The sequence below is a fragment of the Sus scrofa genome, chromosome 4 (assembly GCF_000003025.6).
Source record: "Sus scrofa isolate TJ Tabasco breed Duroc chromosome 4, Sscrofa11.1, whole genome shotgun sequence".
Classification (NCBI taxonomy): domain Eukaryota; kingdom Metazoa; phylum Chordata; class Mammalia; order Artiodactyla; family Suidae; genus Sus; species Sus scrofa.
In genome coordinates this window covers 107,658,449-107,677,095 of record NC_010446.5, presented here as the reverse complement: position 1 = coordinate 107,677,095, position 18,647 = coordinate 107,658,449, and positions in this window count along the sequence as shown.

Here is an 18,647-nt window from a genome sequence, read left to right as displayed (position 1 = left end):
AGAGAGTGTTTGGCCTATGTTTTCCTCTAGGAGTTTGATAGTGTCTGGTCTTATATCTAGGTCTTTAATCCATTTGGAGTTTATTTTTGTGTACAGTGTTAGGGAGTGTGCTAATTTCATTTTTTTATGTGTGGCTGTCCAGTTTTCCCAGCACCATTTATTGAACAGGCTGTCTTTTCTCCATTATATATTTTTGCCTCCTTTGTCATAGATTAGTTAGCTGTAGCTGCATGGGTTTAATTCTGGGCTTTCTATCCTGTTCCACTGATCTATATGTCTGTCTTTGTGCCAGTACCTTACAGTTTTGATGATTGTTGCTTTGTAGTATAGTCTGAAGTCAGGGAGTCTGATTCCTCCAGCTCCATTTTTCTTTTTCAGGATATCTTTGGCTATTCTGGGTCTTTTGTGCTTCCAAAAAAAACTTTAAATATTTTGTTTGAGTTCTGTGAAAAATGTCCTTGGTAATTTGATAAGGATTGCATTGAATCTGTAGATTGCCTTGAGTAGCAAGCATAGTCATTTTGATAATATTGACTCTTCCAATCCAAGAGCATGGTATGTCTTCCCATCTGTTTGTGTCATCTTTGATTTCTTTCATCAGTGTCTTAGAGTTTTCAGGGTACAGGTCTTTTGTCTCTTTAGGTAGGTTTACTCCTAGGTATTTTATTATTTTGGATGCAATGGTAAACGGGATTGCTTCCCTAATTTCTCTTTCTGATCTTTCATTGTTAAGTGTATAGAAATGCCATTGATTTCTGTGTATTAATTTTGTATCCTGTGACTTTGCCAAATTCATGGATGAGCTCTAACAGTTTTCTGGTAGAGTCTTTAGCATTCTCTAGGTATAGTATCATGTCATCTGCAAATAGTGATAGTTTTACTTCTTCCTTTCCAATTTGGATTCCTTTTATTTCTTTTACTTCTCTGATTGCTGTGGCTAGGATTTCCAAAACTATGTTGAAGAGTAGTGGCGAGAGCGAACATTCCTGTCTTGTTCCTGATCTCAGTAAGAATTCTTTCAGCTTTTCATCATTGAGAATGATATTAGCTGTGGGTTTGTCATATATGGCCTTTATTATGTTGAGGTAGGTTCCCGCTATGCCCATTTTCTGAAGGACTTTTATCAGAAATGGGTGTTGGATTTTTGGTCAAAGGCTTTTTCTGTGTCTATTGAGAGGATCATATGGTTTCTATTTTTCAGTTTGTTAATGTGGTGTATCACACAGATTGATTTGCGGATATTGAAGAACACTTGCATCCCTGGGATAAATCCCACTTGATCATGATGTACAATCCTTTTAATATATTGTTGGATGCAGTTTGCTAGTATTTTGTTGAGGATTTTTGCACCTGTGAAACTGGCTTGTAATTTTCATCAGTGAAACTGGCCTGTAATTTTCTTTTTTTTGTGTGTGGTATCTTTGTCTGGTTTTGGAATCAGGGTGATGGTGGCTTCATAGAATGAATTTGGGAGTGTCCCTTCCTCTGTGATATTTTTGAATAGTTTCAGAAGGATAGGTGTTAGCTCTTCTCTAAATGTTTGATAGAATTCCATCTGGTCCTGGACTTTTGTTTGTTGGAAGTTTTTTAATCACAGTTTTGATTTCAGTTCTTATGATGGGTCCATTCATCTTTTCTATTTCATCTTGGTTTAGTCTTGGAAGATTGTACTTTTCTAAGAATTTATCCATTACTTCTAAGTTTTCCATTTTATTGGCGTATAGTTGCATATAGTAGTCTCTTACAATCCTTTGTATTTCTGTGATGTCCATTGTCACTTCTCCTTTTTCATTTCTAATTTTATTGATTTGAGTCCTCTCTCTTTTTTTCTTGATAAGTTTGGCTAAGAGTTTATCAATTTTGTTGATCTTTTCAAAGAACCAGCTTTTGGTTTCATTGATCTTTTCTATAGTTTTCTTTGTTTCTATTTCATTGATTTCTGCTCTGATCTTTATGATTTCTTTCCTTCAACTAACTTTAGGTCTTGTCTGTTCTTCTCTCTCGAGCTGCTTTAGATGTAAAGTTAGCTTGTTTATTTGAGCTTTTTCTTGTTTGCTGAGGTGGGCTTGTATTGCTATAACTTTCCTCTTAGAACGGCTTTTGCTGCATCCCCTAGGTTTTGGAGTGTCATATCTTTGTTGTCATTTGCTTCTAGGTATTTTTTAATTTCCTCTTTGATTTCTTTTTTTTTTGAAAATATATATATATATATATATATATATATATATATATATATATATACACATTATTAATCATATCCATAATTGCTAACCAGGGAGAAATTTCCTTTTCCTCTTTGATTTCTTCAGTGATCCATTTATTGTTTAGTAGCATGTTGCTTAGTCTCCATGTGTTTGTATTTTTTTGCAGTTTTTTTTTCTTGTTGTTGATTTCCAGTTGTATAGTGTTGTGGTCGGAAAAGATGCTTGATATGATTTCAGTTTTCTTAAAGTTACTGAGGTTTGATTTGTAGCCCAGGATGTGATCAATCTTAGAGAATTTTCCGTGTGCACTTGAGAAGAAAGTGTATTCTGCTGCTTTTGGATGGAATGTCCTATAAATATCTATTAAATCCATCTGGTCTAATGCTTCATTTAGGGCCTGTGTTTCCCTGTTTTCTTGATTTCCTCTTTGATCTTTAGGATTTCCTTCTGCTGACTTTAGGTTTTGTTTATTCTTTTTCTAATTCATTTAAGTGGTGCATTAAGTTGTCGATTTGAGATTTTTCTTCTTTTTTGAGGACGGCTTGTATTGCTATGAATTTCCCTCTGAGCACTGCTTTTGCAGCATGCCATAGATTTTGTGTGGTTTTGTCTTCAGTATCATTTGTCTTGAGGTATTTTTTAATTTCTTTCTTGATTTCCACATTGACCCCTTGGTTTTTTAGTAGCATGTTGTTTAGTCTCCATGTAGTCTCCATTTCTTTTCCTGTGGTTGATATCTACTTTCATGCCATTGTGGTCAGAGAAGATACTTGAAATAATTTCTGTACTCTTAAATTTGTTGAGGTTAGCTTTGTGCCCAGTATGTGATGGATCCTTGAGAATGTTCCATATGTACTTGAGAAGAATGTATATTCTGATTTTTTTGGATGTAATGTCCTGTAAACGTGAATTGTCTAACTTTTCTATTGTGTCATGTAGGATCTCTATTGCCTTATTGATTTTCTGTCTAGAGGATCTGTCCATTGATGTGAGTGGAGTGTTAAAAGTCTCCTACTATTATTGTATTGTCATCAATTTCTCCTTTTGTCTGTTAGTATTTGTTATAGGTTTCTGGGTGCTCCTATATTAGGGGCATATATATTGATGATTGTAATATCCTCTTCTTGAAAGGATCCTTTTACCATTAAATAGTGTCCTTCTTTGTCTTTCTTTGTGGCCTTCATTTTAAAGTTGATTTTGTCTGATATGAATATTGCAACTCCTGCTTTCCTGTCTTGCCCATTAGCATGAAATATCTTTTCCTATCCCCTCGCTTTCAATCCATATGTGTCCTTTGCCCTAAGGTGAGTCTCTTATAGACAGCAGATCATAGGTTTTTGCTTTTTTTATCCAATCTGCCACTCTGTGTCTTTTGATTGGAGCATTCAGTCCATTGACATTTAAGGTAATTATTAACAGATATGTATTTATTGCCATTTTAAACCTTGTTTTCCAGTTGATTCTATTTCTCCTGTCTTCCTTTCTTTTTTTTTTTTTTTTGGTTAGATTATTTCCATTTATTTTATGCTTGAGTACTTTTCTTTGTAGTTTTTGTGAATGTGATAGTTGGTTTTGATTTGTGGTTGCCCTGATGAAATAGATTTATTAATACAGGGTGTTTGTGAGGGATTCAACTGGGCAGGTGAGGAGGTTCAGCCCCAAGGATTAGGTGGGCTACGATTTTATAATCCAAGGAATGTGGGAGAGGGGGAAAGGCTGCCTTATTCCTCATTCTTTGAGTAAAAGGCTTACATCACTAGCTCCTCCTTTATATCAGGTAAGAGTATTTGACACCATGAGGTCAAAGTAGGACTGTCAGTGCTTATTCAGATCAGCAGAAGGGTGGTAACATATGCTGAAATGTGTTGAATCATCTCAGGTTTCAGTATAGAGAGTCTCCTATTTTGGAATGTCACCTTTCCGTTAAATTCCTGTCTTTGGTCCTATGGATCATTATTTTGCTGGTGAAGGCAGGCCTCATTTTATCTTTCACTGAGGCACATGTCATGCTTTCATTTATGGTTTTATGGTTAAGTAAGCCTGTTCATTCCATGATGTTTTGATGGCTTTCTTGAGTGATTATTAACTTACAGTGGTCTCCCAAAGTTCCCGAGGTTTCCTGCTGCATCTGTGGTCCCCTACCAGGACTTCTACAACTACCTGTGTAACCATCCTACTCTCAGAATCGTGTCTGGCATGTTTACACATCTAATAAGTGTTGTGGATATTAATGTTATTACTATTGGATGCCTTTCCTCCCTCTTTGTCTAGCAAATCTTACTCATCTTTGAAGACTTGCCCACCCACCATAAAACCTTTTCAGACATCCCCAGGTAGAATTGGCAGTTGCTTCTGTGTGTCCCCCCGTGCAGAGATTTACAACATTCTATTCACTTATTAGTTAACCTGTCTGTCTCCCATCCCAAATGAAGTCCCTTGATTACAGAGACTGAGTCTTATCAACTCTGTTTCCCAGCACTGATTATAGTGCCTGGGTCCTGGTTGGTGTTCAGTAAATGTTTGGCCAGTGCATGAATGAGCAGGTGTGATACTGTGACTTATAGTAAGAACTATATATTTGGTCTTTGCCTTGTTTCTGGTACAGAGCTCCTAAAATGCACAGAATTGCATAAGTGAAGAGAGCCAGGAGATCCCCCTGTGCTGCAACAGGATCACCAGGGTCTCTGTAGCACCAGGACACAGGTTCAGTCTGGCTGGCACTGTGGGTTAAAGGATCCAGCGTTGCTGCAGCTGTGGCATAGGTTGCAACTGTGGCTTGGATCTGATCCTTGACCCTGAACTCCTATGCCCCAGGGCAGCGAAAAAGGTGGCTTTTGTTATGTTAGTATGTTAGTGAAGTGACTTTTAGACCCCATCACCTAAAAATGAGTTGCCAGTGGAGCTAACCTTGTGATTGGAGGGTTGGACCTTTCAGTTTGTTCCGCCTGGCCAAGAGGAGAAAGGGAGGCTGAGTTCAGTCACCAGTGGTCAGAGATCCCTGGTGGCTCAGTGGGTTTAGGATTCAGGATTGACACTGCTGTGGCATGGGTCACTGCTGTGGTGCAGGTTTAATCCCTGGCCCTGGAACTTCCACATGCCGTGGGCCCCTCTCCTTCCCCAAATCACCTTCCCCAAATTTTCAGGGATTCCATGAACATGACTATGGAATGAAACCTCCATTAAAAACCCAAAAGACTGGGACCAGAGAGCCTCTGGGTACAGAACAGGTGGAGGGTGCAGGGAGAATGGCTTACATCACTCAGAGGGCATGGAAGCTCTGCCCCTGGTCCCCAGACTTGCCCTGTGCTCTCTCCATCTGGCAGTTCCTGAGTTATATCCTTTCACAATAACTGGTAACCTAGTGAATACAATATTTCTCTAAGTTCTGTGAGCTACTCTAGCAAATTATTTGAACCTGAGGAGGTAGTTTTTGGAAACTGCAGTCCATAGCTGGTTGGTCAGAAATCCAGGTCACAACCTGGACCTGGAGTTGGCGTCTGAAGCGTGGCAGAGTAGGGGGTGGGGAGGGGAAGCAGGGGGAGTCTTGTAGGACTGAACACTTAACCTGTGAGATCTGATGCTCTCCCCAGGTAGACAGTGTCAGAATTGCGTGGAATCGCAGCACACCCAGCTGGTGGTGGAACACTGTTGGGGTAGGGAAGCTACCCCCCATCTTGCCTCACACACAGAGTAGAATTAGCAGGCTATAGGGCTTTTCTAGCCAAGGGCTTTGTCTCTTTGGACAGAGGGTACCCAAGGTCATTCCCCTGATCCTGGCCTTGAAGGTCTTGCCACTGCACCTGGAAACCTGTGCCTCCCACTCCTACAAAAGAGGTCGCTCATCTGTCGCTCCTGCTCCCCACAAGCCCTCCTCCTCCGGCCCCAACATCTGGCTCTGCCTGATGAAAAGCCAGATTATTCATGACTCTCATTCAGCATTTCCGGTTAAAGCCACCTCCTACAGCTGTTTGTATTTCATCAGAGGCTTTGGCCATCTTTCTCCGCTGCCCCAAAGCCGTGTTTGGAGGGGACATTTCAATATGGAATATTAAGATCATCAGCAGCCTATCTGCAGGCTCATTTTTTTTCCCCTTCAGTCTTATTTCCAGGCATGAAGGAAGCAGATGGAACCTTGGAGGGAGGCAGGATCACAAATGGAACCCAAGGATATGTTATTTCCTCTCAGAACAAATTGATTAGTGTCTGAGGAAGCCCGAGTCAAGCCTTACTGGAGGGCTGGAGACAGCGGAAGTGATTTAATGTGAAAAATGAAGACCCTCCTGAATTTGGGCTAGAGATTTCCAAGCTCATTGCCTATTTGCTCCACCTCTGTTCCTTGGGAGGCATTGCTGGGGCATTCAGGGGCCACCTCTCCCATCTATCTCACACCTTCTGAGGCCCATTTGGCGCCCTTTATTCTAACTCTGATCAGTGAGAGGTGGTGTAACATTTTCTCCATGGAAAGGTGATGGCTTGGGAGTTCCCTTATGGCGCAGTGGGTTAAGGATCTGGTGATGTTACTGCAGTGGCTCTGGCTGCAGCTGTGGCGGGGGGTTGTTTCCAAAGCCTGGGAACTTCCGTATGCCATGGATGCAGCAAAAGAAAGAAAGGGAAGGAGGAAGGAAGAAAGAAAGAGAGAAAGAAAGAAAGGCAATGACTTGGTATCAGGGTGGGATGTGGTACCACCATGGTCAAACTCTGACTTTGGGCAGGTCATTGTTCTTTGGAACTCAGATTCTAGACAAAAATCTCAGCCTTGTCTAGTTCATGTGGTTGTCGTGAGGGTGAGATGTGATCATGGCAGTGTCCTGTTTACAAGTCTGACCCGCCTACTCCATGGTCCACAGGCCGGAAGTATGTTTTTCCTGTTTTTTACTGCATTCCCAGCACCTGGAAGAGCCCCTGGCACAGAGCTCAATGAAAACATGTTGAATAAATCATTGTAAAAGTGTCTCCTCAGCTGTCAAATGCCATTTACACAGGATCAGGTTTATCACTGCTCAGCCTGATTTATGGGCCCTCCAACCACATTGGCTACTTCAGACACGAGGGAGAAAAACAAGTCCCCCATGAATCCCTTCTCCCCTCCCTTTTCCAAGAACAAGGGTGGGGTCCATTCTATGAGGCTCACTCTTCAATCTTTCAGATTTTTGAGTAGAGTTCCCTGGTGGCTCAGCAGGTTAAAAGTCCAGTGTTACCACTGCTGTGGCACAGGTTTGATCACTGGCCTGGGAACTTCTGCATGCCATGGGCGTGGCCAAAACAAACTTACTTTTGCATTATCCATATTTGATCTTATACCAGTTGTTGAAGGAAGCAGATCAAATGGGAAAGCCAAGGTCCAACCTGGTGAAGGGACCTGTTCAGGAACACCACATGGAAACAGCATCAGGTCCCCCACCTCCCTCTGGTTTTGCTGCCCTCCATATACTGTCCCCCTGCTGCCGATGCCATCCATCTATTAACTGCTACTTTAAGACTCACCTCAGGTGGCACTTCCTCTAGGAGCCCTTCCCTGGCTTCCTAGGCCTGGGTTAGAAGCCCCTCCATGCCCTCCGCACGGCATCTTGAGTTTACAGATGTAGTAAACTCATAGCACAGACCCAGTGTGGGGCTTCCCTCCAGGCTAGGAGCTCCCAGAGGGCAGGGGCATCCCTCATCTGCATACCTGGCGCTGCACCTGGCACACAGCTTAGGAAACATCTGAGCAATGAATGTTGGATGGCTCAACACCGCAGAGCAGTCAAGTGGTTTTGCCTGAGGTCACTCAGCTAGGATTATAAACTGAAAAGCAAACATTTTTAAAAAGTTGAGGAATTCCCCCTATGGCACTGTGGGTTAGTGATCCAGCTTGTCGATGTGGCATTGCCAGTTCGGTCCCTGGCCTGGAGCAGTGAGTTAAAGATCTGGTGTTGCTGCAGCTGTGGCGTAGGTCACAGATGCGGCTAGGATTCAATCCCTGTCCTGGGAACTTCCATAAACCACGGGTGTGGCTGAAAAAGGGGGGAAAAAGTTGAATAGGCGTTCCCTGGTGGTTCAGCAGGTTCAGATCTGGCACTGTCACTGCTGTGGCCAGAGGGTGGGAGAGAGAGTGATGAGGAAAGAAAGGGAGCCAGTAAAAGGTTTTTATCAAGCCAGTTACCACTGTGAACAACCAGAGCGCCCCCTGCTGGGGGACCTTAGGAAGTGGTGAGAAATGTGCAGGTGCAGATGCCCTATGCTGTTGTCATCTGCGGAAGGCTGCTCCTTCAACTTTCTTGTCCTTCTGGTTTGCCAGGCATGCAGATGTTCTAAGGGGGTGTGGAGGTAAGTGCCAAGGGTATGTGAGCAGGGCATGGGCAGAGTCCGCTGAGGTCTCATCAGGGTCCCAACCTGGCTTGGTGTCCTTTGAGCCTCATCCTCATCTTCTGGAGAGGCAATGATCCACCTCGCCCTGCTGGGTTGTGGTGAAGCTAGAAGAGATAAAGTCCTGTGACACCACCTAGTAAGGTGGAAGGGGATGATGATGGCGGACAGTTATGACCAAGGACAGGTCTTGCTCTCCTGGTGCATGAAAGAAACATTTAGAAATCAAATGCCAAAGAGAAAGCTAGGCAGGTGACTTCAAGGGGGAATGGCTTTAGATTTAGAGCTTCATTAATGCTCCGAGTTGCCTAGTGTTGGAGGCAGGGCCACCCCAGGCTGTGCCCAATTATTGGTCCCTTCGCACCCAACCCACAGCCAGACCTTTGCAAGGAAAAATCACTTTCATCTCAGCTTCAACTCCTGGCTCAATTATTACTCCCCAGCGGGCAGGAACTGCCAGAGAAGAGAGACAAAGCTGCTGAGAATAAAGAAGGGCTGTTTATTGCTTGGCAGGAGAGAAGGTCAAGGCAGGATACGGTCTGGAAGAAATGAAACTGCCCCAGTGTATCTGGATCATTGAACGAATGGCATGTATGATTTGCATGCTCTTATTTTTGAAGATTTAGAAGTGTCAGAGAGTGAGGAAAGGAGAACAAATGAAAGGACACACACACAAAAAGAAACAGAGGTCTCTGTTTATTCTGTTCTTTCTCCACCACTGACCAAGGCTGCTGGCAGTAAATTCAACAAATCTATTTGATGCTAATCTTGTTGGAAGAATTTACTGTAATTTGGTTCACTGAGGGGATAATCAGATTTGTGTAAACTTTCATAATAGTCTGCAAAGGCTTCATGTCTCTTGACAGATGTGGTCTTTAAAATGCCTGTGCTTGGTCACAGGACAGGAGAGAAAGACTGCAGGCTGGTGAGGACCTTGGTATTAGGGATCAAAGAGGTACAGAGACTTGTTCTTTTCTCTAGACCCCCCCACTCCTGCCCCTTCCTCAAGACCTGGCTCCAAAGCTGATGGGGTCCAGTTGGTGGATGAGACTGATCATGACCTGGAGTAAGGGTAGCTTAGGGATGAGAGGGTCGTTGTTTCCCGCTTCCCCAGGTCTTAGTGTCCAACAGTTCTGGATCCAATCAGCCAACTGTAAAACTGCACAACTCAGATTGGGACTTGAACCCACGTGCTGAGACTCTAACCCAGCTAAGACTCAAACTGGGACTCAAACCCAGCCAAAGCCCAGATTGGGATTTGAACCCACTTTTTTTGGTGGGGAGGGGCTTCAGCTGCAGCATATGGAAGTTCCCAGGCTAGGGGTTGAATGGGAGTTGCAGCCAGCAGCCTACAACACAGCCACAGCAACGTAGGATCCGAGCCACATCTGCAACCTACACCACAGCTCCCGGCAATGCCAGATCCTTAACCCACTGAGCAAGGCCAGGGATGGAACCCGCAACCTCATGGTTCCTAGTTGGATTCGCTAACCACTGAGCCACGACAGGAACTCCTGAACCCACTTTTTAAAATTAAAATTATGCACCTGGTCCCAGGACTTACTGAAGTTCAGCTTCTTTACATCTCGGTGCAGAAGGAATTCAGCGAGTGGCAAAGTGACAGGTAAGAAGTAGATTTATTGATACAGCTAGACAGAGTGTGGGTCATCTCAGAAGATAAAAGACCCCAAAATATGGTGTAGTCCTCTGTCTACATTCTTTAGGCCATCAAGGGGGGGAAGGCCAAAGTTTCTTCCTGAAACTTTTGGGCCTTGATTGTTTTCAGCTCAAAATAATCCGCATGCTAAACCGGGATTTGGGGTGGCAAGCCTATAGCCAGCCAAAGATGAACACCTTAAGCCTCTAACCTCTTACCGGGGTGGTGTAAGAGGCTAAAACCAAGTGCTGACTCCCTCCACCCCATTCCACCCCCTCCCGCCCCCCCAGCAGCGCCGTACCCCTGAAAGAGCAGGTGGTTCAGCACAGGTGTGGGGTCAACCATTGAGGGAGCCCTGGACAAAAGGCTCTGCAGTTTTGTGGATGCTGAGGTTGGGGGAGGGGAGTGAGGCGCGTAAAAGTCCTGAGCCCTGAGTCGGGGCCAGCTGGGGGGGAGCTCTTTAAGTCCCCCCTGCTGTCAAGAGGCCTGGGCAGGAGCACACTGACCATGCGCCCAGTCTGCTGTGGGGAGGGCAGCGTCTCCCGTGAGAACTGCCGGACAAAGCCTTTGTGACGGCCCAAGGTCAGGCCTGAAAAATCACATGGAGGTTTCTAACCAGCAGTCAAGACAGGAAGTACATGACCAAGGAACGTCAGGCCAGAGATGTTTCTGTGACCTACCAGGCAAGGAACAGGAGCCCTAAGCAGTGAAGGAGGTGGCCGGGGCGCTGAACTTGGAGTTTGAATCCACTTGGCTAGTTCTGTTCAGTAGTTCACCAGCATCCTTCACTGATGCTCCTCGGTCCCTTTGCTTTTGGCGCTCTAGAGAGGAAAGTAGGCCTGCCACAAGGGGACTGTTTGCATGCTGACTATGGGACCTGTCTGCCAGGCAGGTAGTTTTCAAGGCCATTGGCTGTGAAAGTCCAAGTTCACCAGAGTGTGAAGAGGGCTCTAGATTTCACTCTGTTCGTAGGAATGGAGAGCAGCTCTAGGGCATGGCAGAGGTTTCTCTGCTACCAAAGAGGTGGCAAAGGATTTTTCAAGTAATGTTCTCCCCTTTGTCCCTTAATGCCAAGAGAGTAGAGACAGTTACTGACAGTTCTTGTAATTTGCATTTCCAAAGTAATGTATGCAAAAAAAAAAATACATTTTGGCACGTGCTTCAATAGCATATTAAAACAAATCGACTTTGGGTCCTGGCCATTTATATCTTACTCTAACTCCAAGTCCCGAATGCATTTAGGGAAAAAAAAAAAAAAAAAAGGAGGAGCATTTGGGGGAGGTGGGGACGAGAGAAAAGTGGAGCCGGGACCTTAGGAGCCCACTGTGCGTGTGGCTGGAGGGGCTGGCATCGTGCTCATCTCTGGGTGTCCAGGCCCAGGCCTGGAGGAGTCAGAGACTCCAGAGTGAAACAGCTGCTGTGAGATGAATGAAAGAAGGTGTCCTAGTCCCTGGAAAAATGAGACAAACTTGGGAGTTCCTGTAGTAGCTCAGTGGAAACGAATCTGACTAGGATCCATGAGCAATCATGTTCCATCCCTGGCCTTGCTCAGTGGGTTAAGGATCCGGGGTTGCCATGAGCTGTGATGTAGATCACAGACTCAGCTCGGATCTGGCATTGCAGTGGCTGTAGTGTAGGCCAGTGGCTATAGCTCCGATTCAACCCCTAGCCTGGGAACCTCCATATGCCATAGGTGCGCCTCAAGAAAGACAAAAAAAGAAAAGAGGAAAAAAAAGAGACAGACTCTCCTTGGGAGCCCCCACCATCACTATCATCATCACTCACACATCCTGTGGTCTGTCGTGTATTTAGATGACGTGGTTGTCTGTGGGGGAGTCTTCAAGGGAAACTGCAGGTCAGGAGAACTTCCCTTTGTCAAAATACAATTTTCAAAAAGTAAAACATCGCTCCTGGAGTTCCCACTGTGGCTCAGTGGAAACAATCTGACTAGGAACCATGAGGTTGCGGGTTCGATCCCTGGCCCTGCTCAGTGGGTTAAGGATCCGGCGTTGGCATGAGCTGTGGTATAGGTCGAAGACATAGCTCCGATCTGGTGTTGCTGTGGTGTAGGCCGGCAGCTATAGCTCCAATTCAACCCAGATGCAGCCCTAAAAAGCAAAAAAAGAAAAAAAAAAAAAAAAGTAAAACATCCCTTCTATGTAAATATATAGTGAGCATTTATTTAATTCACTAATGAGGAATGAGCAGAATGGTAAAACCATTTCAGAGAAGGGTATGTGAGACAGTATATATAACAAGAGAAATAGAGATTGCTAAATTAACTGCAAAACTTGCCTAATGTCCTACAAAGCAATAAAGCTGTCACCTTTGGCCTATCTTTTCTACTGGACAGAATATATTTGTACCTTTTAGGACAAAAAAACCCACAATTTACAACTTGCCAATCATCTGAAAGTTAACATGTAACTTTATAGAGCGTGGGTCCCAATCAAGTCAGACAAAGTTAGGAGTTCCTGCTGTAGCAAAGTGAGTGAAGAACCTGACTGCAGCAGGTCTATTTGCTGCAGGGGCGCAGGTTAGATCCCCAGCCTCGCACAATGGGTTAAAGGATCCAGCGTTGCCACTGCTGCTGCAGAAGTCATAGCTGCCATTCGGATTCAGTCCTTAGCTTGGGAACTTCCATGTGCTGCCAGTGTGGCCATTAAAAAAAAAAAAAAAGAAAAAAAGTCAGACAAAGGTGTCGTAACCTCGAGAGTCAGAAGACGCACAGGCAGGCTTGCGGGGAAATGCTCTCGTGTAAATTTGAAAGTGTATGCAGCCATATTTTAGCCTTATTTGCAAGTTTTGGGTAATTTTTAACAGCCTGAGGTACACCTCTACCCCACTATGCTTTGTTTGTTTTGTCTTTCTCTTTGTTTTTGTTTTTCTTCCCCACCATAATTTTTAGTTCAAGTACGTGGCTCTTACCTGAGTGAGCGGGCTGGGCGTGTGGGCCACCAGTGGCTCCAGGTGTGAGTGTCACCTGGGCCCTCTCTTCCTCCTGGTCTCCCAGCTCTTCCATCCCTCTGCTACACTCAGTCACTGGAAAGGAGACTGTTGGCCATTGAGACGCTGAGGCCAGGATGGGAACTCTGGAGCTTGTGCTGGCTTCACATTGGGGCGCAAATAAGCCCCTCGCTTTAGTATAATAAGGGTTTCTACTATCTGCCCCAAAACAGAAGAAATTCCTACAGTTGAAGGTGGACGGCCTAAAGCCAGATCCCCAGGCTCGAGGCCTGTGTATTTGTTTGTGAACCACCCCCCCTTCTGTACCCCACGCACATCCCTCCCTGTACCCCAGAAATGCTTGCAGCTGCAACACTGGGCACATACTGAGAAGTGACAAAGCTCACTCCTTTACCAAACCTTAATCAGGCTCCTGGAAGCCTGTTCTCAACTAGGCTTTGACCTTGGCCCCCATCCTGTGTCCTGTCCTGTGTCCTAGCAAAGGACTCTGCCAGGTCAGTTTGGTGAGGATACCCCCATCCTCAGCATCCGATGTTCCTCATTCCTACTTTTGAGGTGCAAGGTTTTGACCTTGCCTTCAGCAAAGATCCTGTTAGGTCGGTTTAGCAAGACTCCTTCTACCCTTGCCATCTCTTCCTCATAATTTGCCATCCACTGACCCCTTCATTCTGCTCCTTGGACATAAATCCCCAGCTGTCTTTGCTGTATTGGGAATGGAGTCCACTTTGTCTCCCCTGGATAAAGTCTTCCTTACTAATTTAGCACGTGTCAGAATAATGTTTTTCTTTAATGGAATGAAAAATAAAGTGCATCCTCTTTAAGTCTAGTCCTTCTTGCGGCTCCCAGATACCCACTGTCAGAATGAGTCTCTCTTCTGGATTTTGCTGCTGCCTCCATTAAGTCCCATCTTGCTGTCTACCTCAAATTAGAGCTTTTTATGTAGGTGACCTCCTGAAGGAACAGCCCTAGAGCTTATGAATCTTCGTCTTTCCCTGAAATGTCACCATGCCGGGCCCATGATTGGAAGTGACCAAATATAGTGACTACATTTTCCAAATCCCAAAATTAGAGCTTTCCTTGTTCACCACGTGGTCTGACAAGAGGTTAAATATCTAAAATAAGAACTTGTGGCAGAGACTGACTCAGAGACTGGCTCACCACGTCATTTCCTATTGTTCCTGGTTTTAGGTCTTTCATCATCCTTCAAATTGCAGGAACCTCCTCACTGGTCTTCCTTCTCCCTGGCTCTCTCACATTAAACCCATAAAATCCAGTCTGCCCGTTTGAGGGCTTCCTCCCACATGTAGTTTCTATCATTCGGGATTGGTTTCAAGCAAAAAATTAGCTCTTGCTAACTAAAGCAAAAGGAGAATTACTGTAAGGTTATTGGCATCCCATAGCCTAGGGGAACTGCTGAATAACCAAGTCTTGGAAAGGACAGGAACGAAGGCAGCTCAGGAATCTGGGTAACGAGAACAAATAGTTTTGTCACGACTCCACATTTAGAGTGAATCAGCTCCAATCCCCTCTAGGCTTGTGTTGCTCCACTCAGAATTCAGATCCTAAGGGAGGAGAGTCTGTATGGCCCAGCTGGCTTCTCGCCCTACCCTTTGGCCCAGGAACACATTCTGTTGCCTCCCAGATTCACTATCCACCTCTCTTCACCCTGCTCTCTGCCCTGGAAGTTGGTCCACTTGCCCTGTGGCTTTCCATTGGAGTGGGCATTGGGGACCTCCAAGCGAGACTGGAGGGAGGGAGGAAGGGGAGGTTGAGGTGTCTGTTTCACCAGTTCCTTCTCTGTGGGGTTGCCTGGGATTGGCAATACCCCTCAACCAAAAATCTCAGCTCTTCTCAAGGCAGCCCTTTCACCACCACCCTCTCCTTCTAGGGTGCTAGTCCCTTCAGGCCAAGGCACTAGCTGACTATCCTGCTGCAACCAGCCCAGAATAGGGTGTTGTCCCTTCGGGTTTTCCTACATTCTGCCCACATGTTTCTTTTATTGCTATCTGCTTGAAATTCTTAATAACTTTGTCTTTGACCTTGTGTTTGTGAAATCCATTGGGACAATGGAATATACACATGAGCAGAAGAGACACATGCAATCTGCATGTCTGTTATTCCTTGCTGCCCCATCTACATGTAGCTTTCATGATGTCCAGTAAGCATTGGCCCACATGTGTAGGAGGAGCCCCAGGTAGACAAGCTACGCCTACGTCTGAGTAAGGGGTCAGGATACCGACGGCCCATGGAGGCTACACTTTCTCTTCCAACCAGAACTTGCTTCAAACCAGAAGGAAGCATTATAAGAAACATGAACAACCAAGGAACCTTATCATTCCCTTCCTTACTGCTGTTACTTCCTTGAATTAGCCAACCACTAGCTGACAATGGTGACACAGAAGGAAAGGGAAAGACAGGACCACGTATCATTCCTTTCCTTTCAGTCCCTTTTTAGTCATCGACAAGCTATAAGTAGGAAGTGTGGGTAGGCTATGCACATGTCAAGAAGTAAAGTGAAAACAGCTGCATTTTGTGACTTTCCACTATTTTGGTAAGAACAAAATATGTGTAGACGTACAAACTATGAAATGTGAATCATGTAACGTTGGTGATTCGGCATATGAACCAGATGACCTTACGTTTGCAATTAAAACTGGAATTGGGGAGCTCCCGTCGTGACGCAGTGGTTAACGAATCCGACTAGGAACCATGAGGTTGCGGGTTCGGTCCCTGCCCTTGCTCAGTGGGTTAACGATCCGGCGTTGCTGTGAGCTGTGGTGTAGGTTGCAGACACGGCTCGGATCCTGCGTTGCTGTGGCTCTGGCGTAGGCTGGCGGCTACAGCTCCGATTCAACCCCTAGCCTGGGAACCTCCATATGCCGTAGGAGCGGCCCAAGAAATAGCAAAAAAAAAAAAAAAAACTGGAATTGGGTAATAAAGTTGAACAGTAACATTCAGGTTAAAAATTCAAAATTAAAAAAATTTTTTTCTACTTAGAATGACATTAATAGTAGCAAATAAATACCATAACAACTCAATGTAAGAAGGGAAGAAAGGGCTTTCTATGGCAAATTTTCCCCTGAGTTTTGAATAAGGGGTCCTGTCCTTGTCAATGTGAATTGACTGGACCTGATGGAGGTGCTGAATGCTGAGGGAAGGAGCCTGGGGAAGTGATCAGAGCAAGGCCAGGTAAACCGGCAGGATGCAATGTACAAGTGAAATTGTCCTAGGAGTAAAAGATCCCATAAAATGCTTCTAGGAAAAAATTTTTCTAATTGGCTACCCACCCCCCAATAGGCTTGAAGAGCCATATATTTATGACCAGAAAAAAAAATTAAGCAAACTGAAATGTTTTACATTGCTTTCATTTCACAATTTCTTTAACAGTAACTTAATGTCAGCATGACCATGAGATAAGGAAAAGATGGGGCTGGACTGATTGTTCGGGTGGGTCAGTTGGATGAAGCTCCGTGAGTTACCCACTCCTCTAACCCTTGCAACAATTATACAAGCACCGTCATCTCTGCATTAAATTCCTTGCTGCTTAAAAGAGCTAGGGTAGTTTTTCCCTTGGGCAGACCCTGACGGATGAGGGTCTGTGTTTGAGAGCACAGGCCAAAGGGAGCAGAGTCAAAGACGAGGAGGGTGAAAACCGCAGCCCAGCAAGAGAGAGTAGAACCACTCTTCGAAGTGAGCCTCCCTCTCAGATCAAACAAATCCCTCTCTGATCAGCGAAGCCCCTTCCATTCACTCCTTTGCCATCCTCTATAGAACCAGAAGAGCTAGACATTGGGTTCCATTTCAGACACTGGGGAGTTTATATCAGCTGGAGAAAGCTGAGGCTCAGCCCAGCCTGGTTTTGTCTGGGATGTGATGGCAGGACTCCTGTAACATGTAGGTTACGACTTCCCGTCGTGGCTCAGTGGTTAACGAACCTGACTAGCATCCATGAGGACGCGTGTTCGATCCCTGGCCTCTCTCAGTGGGTTAAGGATCTGGCGTTGCTGTGAGCTGTGTAGGTCTCAGAGGGGGCTCAGACGCAGTGCTGCCATCGCTCTGGTGCAGGCCGGCGGCTACAGCTCCAATTCGACCCCTAGCCGGGGAACCTCCTTATGCCCCCAGTGCAGCCCTAAAAGACAAACAAAACAAACAAACGTGACTTAAAGGCCTTCCTGATGAGCCTTCCAGATAGTTAGAAGCCAAGTGAGGCTGGATAACACCACTTCGCTGCACCTTCCATCCATGCAGGATTTATTTCCTGAGGCAAAAGTAACTCCTACCAAAAGTCTCCTACCTTGTTCCTTGAAACTGATTTCCCTTGGGCAGACAATGTGAAACAAAATGTACTAATACCCATGATGGGTGACCAGCCTTCAATAAATAATGCTGGTTGTTCTAATGTACCTGACATGAAATATTCAGAGCTATTAATGCGTTTCAGTTTAAATCATCACCAGGGCTTTGGTCCAAATCAGTGGCGAGCTTAGATTCTATCATCTTTTTCTACATGGAGCAGGTGTAGAGGGCAGGCTGAGAGTTCCAGGAAAAGACACCAAGGGATGGACCTCCTGCAGAAGATGGCAGGGTAGGCAATGCAGAAAGATGTGGCGGGGGAGTGGCCGGAGTCCTTGCTTGGGGTCCAGGGCTCCTGTCCTAGCCTGGCTATCCTGAAGGATGTATTAACTGACATTGCAGAAGCGGAGAACTGATTGAAATTAAGAGGCATTTGTTTGGGGTTTGTTAGGACGACAACCCAGGAGACACAGATTAGTGGTGTCTTCTACAAGGCCACAGTTCGTTACTCGAGCTGTTGATCAAGAATTATAATTGGGGAGTTGCCATCATGGCTTAGTGGAAACAAATCTGACTAGTATCCATGAGGATGCAGATTAGATCCCTGGCCTTGCTCAGTGGATTAAAGATCCAGCTTTGCCATGAGCTGTGGTGTAGGTCACAGATGCAGCCCCGATCTGGCTTTACTGTGGTTGGGGCTACTACCATAGGCTGGGGCTACAGCTCTGATTCGACCCATAGCCTGGGAACTTCCATATGCTGCAGGTTGAGCCCTAAAAAGACAAAACAAAACAAAACAAAACAATATATATATATAAATATAAATATATATAAATATATATATATATATATAATTGGAACTAGCAAGAAGTAAAGGTATTATGTAGCAGGGATTGGTTGGGGTCTGAAATGGTGGCAGAGTTCCAAGGCGGAACAACCTTGAGACACAAGGTTGCAGCTAGCAGATATTTTAAAAATAACTGGTGTCCTTGGGTTTGATAGAGTTCACAGAAAGTTTAAGTTCTCGGTGGTGCAGGGATGTGTCTGAGACCAGATCTGCAGTGGCTTCCTGACTCCGTTTTGGAAGTCGGAACTGTGATTATTCCATCACGATTTCAATCTGTCATCAGACTCATGTGCGGCCAGGTTGGAGCATTATAGGATGTCTTGATTGTACTGCT